The 15,049-nt window shown below is 42.9% G+C and overlaps 1 protein-coding gene and 1 pseudogene across 15 annotated transcripts in view; both read right to left on the bottom strand.

The window, feature by feature from the left end:
- B3galt1 (beta-1,3-galactosyltransferase 1) overlaps positions 1-15,049 on the bottom strand; it is a 548,045-nt gene that overhangs the window by 33,102 nt on the left and 499,894 nt on the right. For all 14 annotated transcript variants that reach the window (XM_029536530.1, XM_029536529.1, XM_029536527.1 and 11 more), the window contains one exon: positions 13,261-13,385. The gene's annotated coding sequence lies outside the window, so the exon portion shown is untranslated. The remainder of the gene's footprint in view (positions 1-13,260; positions 13,386-15,049) is intronic.
- Positions 4,815-6,529, bottom strand: LOC110317891 (annotated as a pseudogene). Its single transcript, XR_002380347.2, has one exon. The product of XR_002380347.2 is annotated as an actin-like protein 6A pseudogene (transcript).

Genomic DNA, 15,049 nt, shown 5'->3' with positions numbered 1-15,049 from the left:
TTCCAATTCCACATGATGCATTCACTACTCGTGGAAACCTCAGTAGTCCTGAGTACTAGTCTGCGAAATGAAGGTTCAAAGAAATGGACCGCCAAGAGTTATTTCTAGTGGATATTATAAGACACGCTAAGCTCACTGACTGCACAGCACACATTACACAGTAACCGTTGCATACTGATCTCTCTAGTTAGGACTAGAATTTTGAAAGGCAGAGTGGATTCAAGTTCGTAAAATTATCACTTCATCTACTTCCTTTTGATTTACTTTCCTAATTGACAAAGGAAAGGATACAGTTGAATTGCTCAGCTGGGACTGTGCAACAGTGACTAACAGCTCTTATGTAGAGAGCACAGGAAAAGGTCGTCCATCCCCGTGGCCAGTCTCATCAAGCAAGTCACCTCCCCTGATCAGATTTCTGGCTGTTTCAAAAAACCACAGACAACGTTCCATGCTGTGGTTGCTCATTAAGTCATAAGACAGTTCATCAAACACTAGACACATTTCATTAGGTTAAAATGGATATTTTACACCATGAGGGAAGCTTACAGAAGTTGTTGGTGTCAGGGTAGGAAGACCACCTCATGAAGGACAGTTTTCTACTTCCAAATGCTGGCTCTGAGAGTCTAATGCTGACTCATCTGACGAACATCTACAGAGCCTTGGGCTCTCTCAGGTTCTTAGCTCTGGTTTCAGGGAGTCAGAGGTAAACCATGGTGTTCATAGGGCAGAGCCAAATATAAAGCTTTACTAGTAGCTGAATATGAATGTATGTATGTATGCACATATGCACACACATACATATATGTGTATATACATATATGTATATATAGGTTTATATGTGTGCATATATATACATATATGTGTGTATATACATATATACATACATGTGTATATACTTATTCTAAGCATTGTTTGAGACTTTAGGACATTTGCCCTCAGAGCAAGGAGCAAGGAGGCGATGATGGCTTTGGCTGTGACAAGTTTATGGCCTGCAGTACTTCTAGAATCCTCTGTGCAGTCTCTCCAGCAGTCTCTCTAGAGATTACTGACTTCTGCTGGGAATAACTGTCACCAATTCCCAGGAAAGCACACCTCTGTGCGGATGATCCTAACTCAACAACTGCTCGGGGGTGCTTTTTCAAATGTCTTAAACCCAGGAATTGTGAAATGGGATGCTTTGCAATCCAGTGTGCTCAGTGGCTGAGGCAGAGTTTGGGAAGGAATTTGAGTACAGCCCTTCCAAGGCCCTAAACAAACAGACCAGGAGAAAAGCCAAGTGCAGGGTGGCATCCTCAGTGCCTATATCCTCTGTAATGTCTGTCACGGCGGTATTCCTGAGCCCGGAGTGCTCTGCCCCAGAAAAGGAAGCTTGTCTCTCTTAATGCAAAGGAAAATTTGCAGGCCACACTGGCAGACAATGTTCAAATATTCCTGCATTTTATACAAGTCTATGCCTCTCACCCCATTCCTGACTTTAGGCCCTCTCTTGACGTTATTCATCAGCCCCCATCATCTCCTCTAAGGCTTTAGCCCATCCCTGACAGGGATTCTTCTCAGGCTTGGCCCTCAGAGATCTCTTCAGGAAAAATGATATTTTATTGCCTTCCCAAAGTGTTGGCAGAGACTGAGTCTATCTCACTGTTTTCCATTATTTCTCTTCTTTGGATAATGGCTTACATGCTTGGAGAACTGTCCCAGGAGAGATTCATGTGCCCGTGTTTCTGGTTTCCTCCTTCTTGGGCTCTGGAGAGCTGGGCCAAGTGCTGGTATGAAGACATGGGAGGGACATGCCTTAAGCCCCAGTAACTGGGTTCACTGAACACATAAAACAAGGCAGAGTTCAGGTGACCCAGTACATTCCCATTGTGTGATTCAGGCCTCAAGTGAATTGAAGCCATGAAGCTGGTAACTATGGAAGCCAAATGTCATAGGAGCCTTTCTTCTGTTCTGGTAAAGACTGTCAGGAAGTCTTACTCTGACATCAGGAGGCTTCGCGGAGCAGCTGGCGGCCACACACTATGTGGTGGTAAGTGTTTTTCACATATCTTATCAACTTAGTTAAGCCTCACAGCAAGGAACAAGCATGCTGCCTTCATTTCCTAGGATACCAACCTGGCTCAGGAGTCCAGCGGACTTCAGCTGCCATCCTAGCTCTGTAATATGCTAAGATCCAGTTAGCTCACTTAGAAAAGGAGAAATGTGTATTTACCATGTCTTTGATTAAATAAGGTGATATGCAAAACTTCTCATCACAGCACAACATATATATCCATAAAATATGCATTCATGTATATTTTCGTATACATAGTATGTGTGTATATGTGTGTGTTAAATATGATACCTATGTAATATATGTAATATGTGCTTAAGAAACAAAAGGGAACCCATGTCAGGAGCTAGCCTCAGCACTATAGCAGCATGTTTCCAAATATATATATATATATATATATATATATATATATATATATATATATGTATATAATGTGTTTTCTATTAAGGAGAGTTGATTCTGTGAGCCAGCTATGGCAGCAAAAATATATTTATTAGAATGAAGGGAAACGTGCTAATGGGGGTTTATATATTCTAAAGAAAATAGTCTGCCCCTCCCCCAGGTACTAGCCTGAGGAAGTGGTGCTGACATTAAGGGATTAGTATATGTCTCTGAAAGGGAAGGCACAGCGGAGAAGTATGAATAATTTGCTCTGATTTTTGATAGTCCAAAGTCTTCATAAATATTTAATTTAAAAAAGAAACAAAATAACCTTCCAGCCTTACACTGGCTATTGGATTCTTGACTTAGTAGTTTGACAAACACCCTTTTGATGTCTGGATGAGGTCAAAAGCAGACTCGATGGCAGTGACTCGAGCAAGGAGGAGACTCCAGAGCCTTCTTCAAGTCCTGGAAAGACTCAGAGGAGGGGAGTCTTTGGAGGGAATCATGGGGTGCATTCTGAACTTTCCTGAGCAGGCCACCCAATGTTAGGTCCTTGTCTCAGACGTAAAAGGATAAAAGGAAGACAATTTAGCCGTGGGCTGTAGGACAGTGTGAAGTTGGCAAGAAAATTGACTCTGGGTAAATGCCTTTGATTTATTGTAGGGAAAAATAACAAACTTACTTAAAAAGAAATGCTTACTTAAAACAAGCATAGCCAGGCGTGGTGGCGCATGCCTTTAATCACAGCACTGGGGAGGCAGAGGCTGGCGAATTTCTGAGTTCGAGGCTAGCCTGGTCTACAAAGTGAGTTCCAGGAAAGCCAGGGCTATTAAGAGAAATCCTTTCTCAAACAACAACAACAACAACAACAAAAAAAACCCCAAACAAACAACCCCCCCAAAACCAAAACAAGCATGTGAAGGATTTAGAAGCCATTTGAAGTATACTGTATAGGGCAGGGCTCATGGTACCTCATGTTCCTCATAGAAACCATGTGTAGCATGCCTTTAGAATATGCACAGTCTAGTCTTCCTGTTCCATTCCTCATCTGACCTCCCCACCTCTTTCTCTGCCTCCCAAGACAATTTCTACCTACCAGAAGCCTCTTCAGGCCTCCTTAAAGTCTCCTCTGCAGAGGGCCTTGCTCCACTGGGAACCTGGTGGTTTATCAGAAAAGAAGTTCACATATGTCTACCAGAGGCTGCTACATCCTCAGGCCCAAGGGCCACTCCTCCCATTGATGTCCAACAAGGCTATCCTGTGCAACATATGTGGCTGGAGTCATGGGTCCCTCCATGTGAACTCTTTGGACAATCCAGATGTCCCTCAACAGAGGAATGGATACAGAAAATGTGGTACATTTACACAATGGAATACTACTCAGCTATTAAAAAACAATGACTTCATAAAATTCACAGGCAAATGGATGGAACTTGAAAATATCATCTTGAGTGAGGTAACTCAGTCACAAAAGAACACACACGGTATGCACTCACTGATAGATGGATATTAGCCCCAAAGTTCAGATTACTCAAGATACAATTCACAGACCATATGAAGCTCAAGAAGAAGGAAGACTAACGTGTGGATGCTTCAGTGTTTCTTAGAAGGAGGAACAAAATATCCACAGGAGGAAACACGGAGACAAAGAGTGGAGCAAAGACTGAAGGAAGGGCCATCCAGAGACTACTTCACCTAAGGATGTATCCCGTATACAGTCACCAAACCCGGACACTATTGTGGATGCCAGGTAGTGCTTGCTGACTGGAGCCTGATATAGTGTCTCCTGAGAGGCTCTGCCAGAGCCTGACAAATATAGAAATGGATGCTTGTAGCCAACCATTGGACTGAGCACAGGGTCCCTGATGGAGGAGTTAGAGAAGGGACTGAAGGAGCTGAGGTGGTTTGCAGTCTCATGGAGGGAGCAACAGTGTCAACTGGCCAGACCTCCTGGAGCTCCTGGGGACTGGACCACCAACTAAATGTTGTCCTTTATAAGCGTGGCCTTGGTCATGGTGTCTGTTCACAGCAGTAAAACCCAAACTAAGACACCTAATGATCTTCCTAATTTACAAAGCTGATCAAATCACCCACTGCCATGATGTACTGGAAGCATTCAGTTCTTATCCAGGTCACATCGTGGCACCCAGGGCTCCGTGTGGCCTCCTCCTCCTGAAGCAGTGTCTTGGTGTCCACACAACAGCTACTCTCAGTCTTCCGTTTCTCAAAGCAGATCCTTTCCAGGCCCATTAAAAATGTTTTTTTTTTTTTTAATTTTAGTTTTTAAAATCTAGAACATTCTGACATTTTCCCAAAGTTACCACACCAAGGGTCACTTTCAAAGGAGACTTTCATGTTCTACATGTCCTTCTAGAAAGTTAGTCAGAGTCCTTTATCTTTCTTTTTTTTCTTTTCCTTTTGTTTTTGTTTTTGTTTGTTTTGTTTAGGACAGTAGTGATTTTTATCCGGTTTTGTAAGCCTAAGGTACAAAGCATAGGCAGTAACTTTTACTAGTCAATAAAGAGCAATTCCACCAACCCCCAGGAGAGCTGGGAAGTACTTACTGAAAGCAACATATTTAGAGAAAATAGACATTCATACAAAATTATAAAATGCCTGTAATAAGAATAAGTGCATTTCAAGGAAAGCACAGAGTCATTTCATCTATAGAGCCAGTTAAAGCCTTTAAAAGTTTAAGTGGAAATCGAAATATGCGAACGCGTGCAAACATTCTACAAAAGATGGTCACCTTTTCCTGAGTGTACTCAAGCTACAGAGGTGAGGTGACAGGCAGGCAGGGTGGAGCCCTCAAGGGCATTTTCTTTACACACTGCTTCCCTCCTTCATATTCCTGTTTGGAAATCCACATCTGTTGAAAGATACCCAAAGAAGCTAGGATGGAGTCACCAATCCATGAGCTGAACCTCCGCTCCACCGTCGGGGTGTTTGCAATCAGTTTCAACTGCATACTTCTTGGAATTTTCTGAGAAAGCTCTCTATTTAACCTGTCAGTGAAACTCTGTACTAGCGTGTTTCCTCCCGCTACAATCACACTGCTGTAGAGACCTGGTCTGATATCAATGTCACACATTCCGACATTCTGGTTGTGACCACGTGACTGACTCCCAGCATCGTGTTCCCAGACAGGCCCTTTATGCTGGAAGGGTCAAATAATCCTTCAGGAATTTTCAGCCACTCTGCATCAAAATCACAGTTGTAATCATTAAGGAATTCGTAGTGAACAGTTGGCATCTGTGCAGCCACTTGTTCGTCATAGGTGGAGTCTGTCACCTCAAGAACAGAAGCTTGAAAACCTTGGATGACACAGTTGCACCCGTAATTGTGCCAAGACCTTGTAACCTGGGGCAATTCCTCTTTTCTTTTCCAGTTGGCTGGAGAGCCTACTCGAACAGCCTCTTTTGATGCAATCATGTATGGAAGAATGAGTTCTTTGTTCATTTCTTGGAAGAGTTCTCTGCACTGCATGGTAATGAAGTCTCCAACAAGAGGGGATTTCACAATGCCTTGTTGAAGGACATAGCCATCGTGGACTGGAATTGCAGTGGTGTGGGTTGCTCCACTGTCCAAAATCAGCCCAGTAGAATGACCATTAGCAAACGCCATCAAAACTACAGTTTTGCAAAGGAAGAATGCAGGGATGCTGTAGTGCTCAAACATCAACTCTGTCCGTTTCTCTCTCTTCGCCCTGGTGTTCCACAGTGCTTCCGACATGAGAACAGGATGTAGGCTGGCTTCGGATTTGACATGCATCTTGTATGTATGATCCAAAATGACCTGGAAACTATCCCAGTCTTCAACCATGCTGTTCTTGAGTGGTGAGATGGCCTCCATGTTCTCCCTGGGCACTTGGAGGGCATTGGTGTCTATGTAGTAGGTGGGCCCGCCCTGCTTGCCTTTGTCACCATCGATCTCCATCATTGTGCTTCTGTCATCTCTTTCCAGCACCACACCAATAGCCGTGGGGAAATCAACCTTAGGGCAGTCCTCGCCAGCATAGCCAGGCCTCGCTGTATATGATCCAATGTTAAAAACAAGAGCGCCAACTTCATCTCCACCTTACAAGACACTGCTCATGGCTACTGTCTGTGGGGGACTGGCCGAAGACTACTCGATGAAAGAGAACAGTGCTGCGACTCCTCTCTCCGAGAACGCGGGGCCCTGCAAGCCTGCCACTTCCAACGTCCCCTTTATCTTTCAAGATCATAATTTTTTTTTTATCTAAATTAATGTGAACACTAACAGAAACAATTTATTGGGTATTAAAGCTCAAGCATCAATCACAGTACAGATGTGTTTACAGTCATGGTATTTAAATCTTAGCTAACTAAAACTATAGCAAAATCTGAGAGGCAAGCAATGTTATCCTTACTATCTTGTAGGACAAACCCAATAGCCCAAACCACAAGCTGAATGCATTTTCAGATGTGCAATCATTTAATTCGAAATACTTGGATCTCCCCTAGGACTTTGAACTTGGAGAGAGCTAAAGCCAGGTCTGTTACTGATCATTCCTTTTAGAAGCCAGCTTGGCATGTACAATGTGCCCACTATGTATTTACTGATTGGGATAATGACTATTTGAATGCGTAATGAAGTAGGACACATTTTCATATGGAAAGTAACTGGGTATTCCTTTTGTTCTGCCATCCAAGTCAGCCACCTATGAGATTGTTTACAAAATTCTAGACAGATGCTTGCAAATGAGAAAAATGGCATTCACAGTCCTGGAGATGGTGTGGAACATCCTCCACTCTTCATTTTGATGACCATCTGCTCCACTTCCAAATGAGGTTCTAATTCAGTTTAATTTAACTCACAGTTAAAGATGAAAGGGCTTCCCCCCTCCCTTCTAATCCTTTGGGGCTTCTGAAATAGAGGAACTCACACTCACAATTAAACACAGAGGCCCTTGCATCTTGTATTAGGTAGATCCGAACCTGTAGCTGTACCAGAAGCTGCGACTTTCTGAATCTGAACATGAGAGGACTATTTACTTGTGTAGCCGCCCAACATGGTTTTAATGTTTGCACAGAAAGCTTTTTCCCTGGTGGTTTAAGGCCAGCTACTTCCTGCTGGGGATCCCCAGGCCTGCTGCCCTTGTTTTCCCATCAGATACTACAAGAGGTTCTGGGAAGGGCATGTGTGAGTCCTCAAAACTCTGGTTCCAAATGAAGTGCATCATTCCCACTTGCTCCTCTTGGCTAGAAAGTCCAACTCTGAGGACTTCTAAGGGACACAGAAAAATGCTATTTGTCAGCCCAGAAGAACAAAAAAAGAGAAACTGGTTGGGTGAATTTCTGGGTGTCTTCCTTCCATTCCTCCCAATCAAGCAAGGCAAAGGAATGTTTGAGGTCAGTACACAAGGCACTGGAAGGTGGAAGGGGAAGCTTTGCCTGTGGGTCAGGCAGAAACAGAGATGTTCCTAATACAAAAAGGTAACAGTCATAACTGAAGTTGATATCCAAGAGAGATGAGGACAGGAAGGAGAGAGGGCAGGAAGGGGTGGGGACAGAGAAGTGTGAGGGCAGGAAAGGGTGGGGAAAGAGATGAATGAGGGCAGGAAGGGGTGGGGACAGGGAAGAGTGAGGGCTGGGAGGGTATGAGGCTAGGAGGAGGTAGGGCAGGAAGAGTTGAGGACAGAATGGAGTGAGGGCAGGAGGTGTAAGGACAGGAACGGGTGGTAACAGGAAGGGAGGAAGAGAGGGAGGGAATAAGGCAGGGAAAGAGAAGTGAGCCTTTGTATGTGTGAGAGTCAGGCAGAAATTTTTTTAATAATCTTTTTGTCTTGCTTTTTCTGTCTTCCTTTTATAAGTAATTAAATAACAAACAGATTCAACCCTTCACCACAAATATCTTAGTCCCTAATGTGAAAATATGAAATAATTAGGGGATTTGCTGTGTAAGGATTTTAATGGCAAAGACAACTTCTGTTTTCAAGACTGTGCTAATTATAGAGGATGAGGCCGAACAAAGGGAAGAGCTGCAATTAGTGGAGAGCACTTCCCGCAAAGCCGGCTCCTGGGGGGGGGGGGGCTTTGCTGAATTCATGTCTGTGTTAGAACAATAGTCTTCGAGGACATCACTTTTGGAAGATGACTTCTGCGACTTTAGAAACTCCGGACTTGGCCACCTTTTACTTGACGATGGTGACAGAATAGAGGGCATTTACAATCTAGTCTAAATGGTGACAGGTAAATAGCAGGCCCATGTAAAGAGAAGAGGCCTGATGTGTCTGTGGTCTCCCACACCTTGGCTGGGTGAGCATGTTCAGTGAGTTCTCTCTCTCTCTCTCTCTCTCTCTCTCTCTCTCTCTCTCTCTCTCTCTTTCTCTCTCTCTCTCTCTCTCTAAAATGTGTCTATGTATGTATACATATATGTTCTTACATACATGTTATTATTCTTATTTTAAGTCATATTTCTTAAATGTATACACTTGCCATTTACCAATTTTACCTTGATAAAGATATTGATAGAGGAGAAAGTGGGGAAAAGCCTCGAAGATATGGGCACAGGGAAAAAATTTCTAAAGAGACCACCAATGGCTTGTGCTGTAAATTCAAGAATTGACAAATGGGACCGCATAAAATTCCAAAGCTTCTGTAAGGCAAAAGACACTGTCAACAAGAGAAAAAGGCCCCCAACAGATAGGGAAAGGATTTTTACCAATCCTAAATCTGATAGAGGACTAATATCCAATATACCCAAAGAGCTCAGAAAGCTGGACTCCAGAAATTCAAATTACCCCATTAAAAAATGGGGTANAGAGCTAAACAAAGAATTCTCAGCTGAGCAATACTGAATGGCTGAGAAACACCTGAAAAAATTTTCAACATCCTTAGTCATCAGGGAAATGCAAATCAAAACAACCCTGAGATATCATCTCACTCCAGTCAGAATGGCTAAGGTTAAAAATTCAGGTGACAGCAGATGCTGGCGAGGTGGTGGAACAAGAGGAACGCTCCTCCATTGCTGGTGGGATTGCAAGCTAGTACAACCACTCTGGAAATCAGTCTGGTGGTTCCTCAGAAAATTGGACATAGTACTACTGGAGGATCCAGCAATACCTCTTCTGGGCATATACCCANTCTCTCTCTCTCTCTCTCTCTCTCTCTCTCTCTCTCTCTCTCTCTCTCTCGAGATAATAGTGTATACGAAAGCACAGGGTCCAGAGCTGAGGCTGTATTAGAAACTAACTTTTAATCTTAGATCAATTCCCTTCTCTTCTCTCGCTTTCGTTTCCTTTATCAAGATTTCATTCACCTCAAATAAAAACCCTTAAGACTTTCAGAATGCTACAAGAATGGCTGAGATATCAGATGAATGGGCTTCCTCTAAACCCCCGGAAGCCCAATAAAGGGGCCCTCTGGCTCTATCTGAGCAGTGTCAAGGATAAGGGAGTACCTGGGCTGTTTAATCTCCCTGACTCAGCCCTTCCTTCCAAAGAGGATGGACTGCATGTCACAATACAATGTGCTTTTTGTCCTCTCTCTCTCTCTCTCTCTCTCTCTCTCTCTCTCTCTCTCTCTCTGTGTGTGTGTGTGTGTGTGTGCGCGCGCGCGCGCGCGCGCGCGCGCACACACATGCGTGAGTGTGGAGGGGGCCGTATTCTGATTGCAAAAGCAACCTTAGGTGCAAAAGACAATACCCACACCACGTAAACACTAGAGGTTCTGTGAAGAATCCTTTGAACATTTGTGGTTTTTTTTTCTGGGTTTTGTCGGCAGAAAATTTGAAATTGATATGAAAAAAATGAAAGGGTCCCAAAATTCTCCAATGTTACATAGTATTTGGTGGAAACTACTGGGGGCTGCCTATCCCAGTCTTCAGGGCAGCTCAGTGTGAATTGAAAAGACAATGGCTCTTAGCTCCTGAACAGGCATTAGGATTACAAGATCATATCAAACACTTCCCAGAAGACTTTACTTCAAGTCTTATAATCACCTCAAATTTCTTAGCCCCAGGTAAGCAGTATCAGTTGTCCTAGTAGTCCCTTTTATTCTTGACTCTTAGGTCAGAGCTACATGGCCAAAGCTGCCAAGTTCTTACACTTGCTGGGGAGGGAACATGGTCCCCCTTATTGTACTTCTGTTTTTCAACTCTCTCACTGTTTAAGCTTGGCTGTCCTGAAACTTGCTCTGTAGATTGACCTTAAACTCAGAGATCTGCATGGCTCTGTCTACTGAAAGTTGGGATTAGAAGGCCTGTACCACAATGCCTGGATTTAAGATTTTCTCACCTAGAATTTGATCTGTCCCAGGATGGCCTTTAACTAAGAGATCTGCTTGGCTTTACCTCTTGGGATGATAAGTATAAACCACCATGTCCGGGCCTTAGCTTTCCATGGCCACAGTTTCCTCAAGATCCAGATCAAAAGCCTGTGTCTTCCAGTCTCATGACCTGGATTTTGGACTTTTAATCTGGAATGTATTACAATACAGAAATGGAGGACACACTTGTGATAGTAGTCGAGAGAGAGAGAGAGAGAGAGAGAGCTCAGAATACCCCCAATACAACTCACAGATCATATGAAACCCAAGAAGAAGGAAGACCAAAGTGTAGATGCTTTAGTCCTACTCAGAAGAGGGAAGAAAATAATCATGGGAGGTAGAGGGAGGAAAGAATCTGGGAGGAAGACATGAAAGAGTGGGAAAAGGGGTGGGGCAGGATCAGGTGTGGGAGGAGACATGGGAGAAGTGCAGAGGGTCAGGAATTTGAATGGAGGCTTATAGCAGTGGGGAATGGGGAACTGGGAGTAGCCACTAGAAGGTCTCAGATGCCCAGGACCCAACAGGGATGACATTAGCTGAAATACCCAACAAAGGGGAGAGAGAACATGTAGAGACCATATCCAATGAATAGGCATGATCCTCGTTGAGGGATGGGGCCACTCACCCAAGTCAAATATAATAATCCAGAATTACTCTTGTCAAAAGGAAATGCACAAAGAGTGGAGCAGAGACTGAAGGAAAAGCCATCCAGAGACTGCTACACCTAGAGATCCATCCCATCTGTAGACACCAAACCCAGATACTATTGCTGATGCCAAGAAGTGCTTGCTGACAGGAGCCTGGTATAGCTGTCCCCTGAAAGGTTCTGTCAGCACCATACTAATACAGATGCAGATATAGCCAACCACTGGACTGAGCACAGGGACCCCTGATAGAGGAGTTAGGGGAAGGACTGAAGGAGCTAAAGGAGCACACACCCACAGTGACACACTTCCTCCAAAAAGGTCACAATTACTCCAACTAAGCCATACCTCCTAATAGTGCCACTCCCTGGGCCAAGCATACACAAACCATCACACTTGGGTTCTCACACCTCTGCTGGTTTCTCTTTCTACATCAGAGTCTGGTCACTCACACCCTAAGCACCCATGTTGCTTCCTGGTGCTCATCACAGTACTTGTGTCATTATTTTATTGTTTCATTTTGAGTTGGTTTCCATTGACCTCTTAGGTTTCTACAAGAAAAGACAGTCTTGACTCCGTGCTCAAGCTGCCTTGCATATTTAAATGCTCAATGCATTGGTTTTGACTCAGAGATTACTATGGCCATAACAGCATGAACATTCGTTGACATCTGTCCTTTTTTTGGTGGCTGCTAAGTCCATTCCACCATCCCTCATTTTACCTCTGGCCATGAGGTGACAACAATGAGTGGGTACGCTGTCAAGAAGAAAAGGGTCAAAGCCCACCCACCAGACAAACGATCATGGAACCAACCAATATAGCTGGTGCAAAATGCTGTCAACAAAGACACAGACACAGAGAGGAGTGTGTGTGCACTGACATTTTGTTGAGTTTGATTTTAGAATATCATCTTGCTGGGAATTAACTCAGAGCTATCTCACCCCACCCCACCCCACCCCCTTCACCAGCAGACTTCCTCATGGTCCAACTGGTACTTAGAAGGCACTTGGAGATAGTTGGTCATCTCATGGATAAGGACATTAGAGTTTAGACAGGAGAAGGGATCTGCAGCAAGTTATAGGAAAGTTCTGGGCAAGAATCAAGCAGAATCCCGTGCAGGGATTGTGCTCTTCCCAAATCACAATAAAGAAGGTTTGCAAAACATTGTGTTACCTTTATGCTACTTAATACAAATCACATATGAAGGTGTTCTCTGTTCATCCTTCTTATTCCTTTCAGTAAAATTATTTTAACAATCATTTGCATTGTAGATATTTTTAATAACCCTGCCATCATTTTTGTATACAAATTTCTTATGTTCATCTTAAATAAGAATTGATTGGAGTATAATTGCCCTGTGAGGCAAGGTTATTTCAACAAAGATTCAAAACCCAATTAGCAATGGCTTTGGAGGAATGGATTTTAAATAGGCACTGTCTGAGGTCACCTGAAGAGCACTGGCTGCTCTTCCAGAGGTCCGGAGTTCAGTTCCCAGCAACCACATAGTGGCTCACAACCATCTGTAAGATGATCTTGTGCCCTCTTCTGGTGTGTCTGAAGACAGCTACAGTGTACTCATATACATAAAATAAATAAATCTTTAATAGACCTTAGCAGTTCATTTTCAAGGAGGCCATTTATTCAAAGCAGTCAAAAGTTTCAAAGACATCTGCAAATATGGTGTTTGAAGCTGTATTTATTAAACCATGATTCTTTTTCCTCTTGTCTTTGATGGAAATGGTGTTTTACATACCAAAGCAGGTTGACACTAATAAATGAAGGTCAACATTGCTTATCACTTACTCGTTATTACAGAATGACTTCCAGTCTCTAGTCATTGCGGTAACTTTCCTCTGTGACCAGACCCACACTGAGTACTGAGATCTTCTCCTACCTTTTGGACCAAACTTGCTGCCTTTCTTCTTAGTTCAGCTAGAGAGCATCTTGCTTGGTCCCCATTGGTCTGTAGAGATTTGAGAGGCTCACTCCAGAAGCTGATGCACACCAAACTGCAGAATCCTAAGTAGACACCAGAAAGAGGGAAAAATTTATATATAAAAGAAGTTAATTGGGTTTGAGTGATCAAGGATAGAACCCTCCAATTTAAGAAGATTTTATAGTTAGTAGAATGGGGTATAGGCAAGACTTGGGTATAGAAGTTTTAAAAGCTTAAACTGAATAAAAGAGAGTTTGAGCCAGTTCTAGGTTAGGATGTAATGCCAGGTCAGTAGGATGGAGGAGTTGTAGAGACAGTGGCTATCTAGTGATCATGTGACCTGCTGGAAAGAGCTGTGACTCAGGCCAAGCTGATGGTTAGTTACCCATGATGCCATAAGGAAAAACAGGTCCAATGATGTCATAAATTCAGATTTTCAAGGATACTAGAAATCCATACTTTATGTGGATTTTATTAAAGTGTACATGTTAGGATTTGATTAAATAAATGAATCTTTATATAGGCAAAGGTGAAACCAAAGGCTACATAAAAATCAGAGTTACCCATGATGTAGTCCAGTGGTTCTTAAGTTGTGCATCACGGTACCCACAAGGTCACATATCAGATATTTACATTACGACTCATAATAGTAGCAAAATGATAGTGATGAAGTAAAAATGAAGTAAGTTTATGGTTGGGGGTCACCAAGACCTAAGGTACTGTATTAAAGGGTTGCAGCATTAGGAAAGTCAAGAGCCACTGCTCTAGTGCAATAGTCTCACTTTCTTAGTGATGGCCAAATGCATCCAGAGAGGGGAAGATACTTGAGCAAGATAGAGTTGAGGTATTAGGTAGAATTGCTATAGTTTTCAAGTAGGATCTTTACTTTCCCTCCTGACATTTCTATGACTGGCTAAAACTGACCAGACTTGATGAAATAATTGTTTGAAGACCAACAAAATGCTGCCTCCCACTGATCTGATTCTTAGTTTCCAAGCTTCTAGTGAAGGAAGCTTTCTGATGGAGGAGTGACAGTGTTCAAGTCTCGCCATTCTGCTGAGAAAGTTATTGTGTACAGTGCATATTGCCCCATATCTGATACATGACTCCAATCATGGGCATTTGTGTGGATGACTTTGAACAGCTGCAGCCAGATGTAAGGGGTAGAAGTGTAGGGTATGGACAGGGGCATGTCTAGTGGTTCCCCAGAGCCATATGCTGGTTCAAGTTGTTCAAATTCAAGGTGATTTTTTTTACATGACTATTATTTTTGTGTAATGGGGAATTTTAGTTTCAGCTTAAATATAACAGAAGCCCTCTAGGTTCCGCATGCAAAAGAATGAAAATAACAGTGTCCGTATTACTGATGGGATAGTGTTTGCACAAGGTAGGCATGCATGCTCACTATATTATAATAAAAAATGCTAAGGGTATTTGTAGCAATTGCTAACATTCACTGAATACTGATTAAACTTGAATGTCATTATAATTGTTATCATAATATATCAATACATCCTTATTAGGTTTTTATACTATTTGTTCTTTAAGAAATAAATGTCTTGTGCATGGCATTAGAGACGAGAGTGTTTGAACATGGGTCTATTTAGACTTCCATTGCTTAGCCTACCTCTCCAGAGTGTTGGTAGTGTCCGACTCAAGATACTCTTCATGTGCTCAAAGACAGTAAATTGAATTTGGACCAACACCAAATACTTATTAAGTTAAATGGCAAGGCAAGGAAGACCTA

Source organism: Mus pahari, chromosome 3, assembly GCF_900095145.1.
Source record: "Mus pahari chromosome 3, PAHARI_EIJ_v1.1, whole genome shotgun sequence".
NCBI lineage: Eukaryota > Metazoa > Chordata > Mammalia > Rodentia > Muridae > Mus > Mus pahari.
This window is presented reverse-complemented; position numbering and strand designations above follow the sequence as displayed.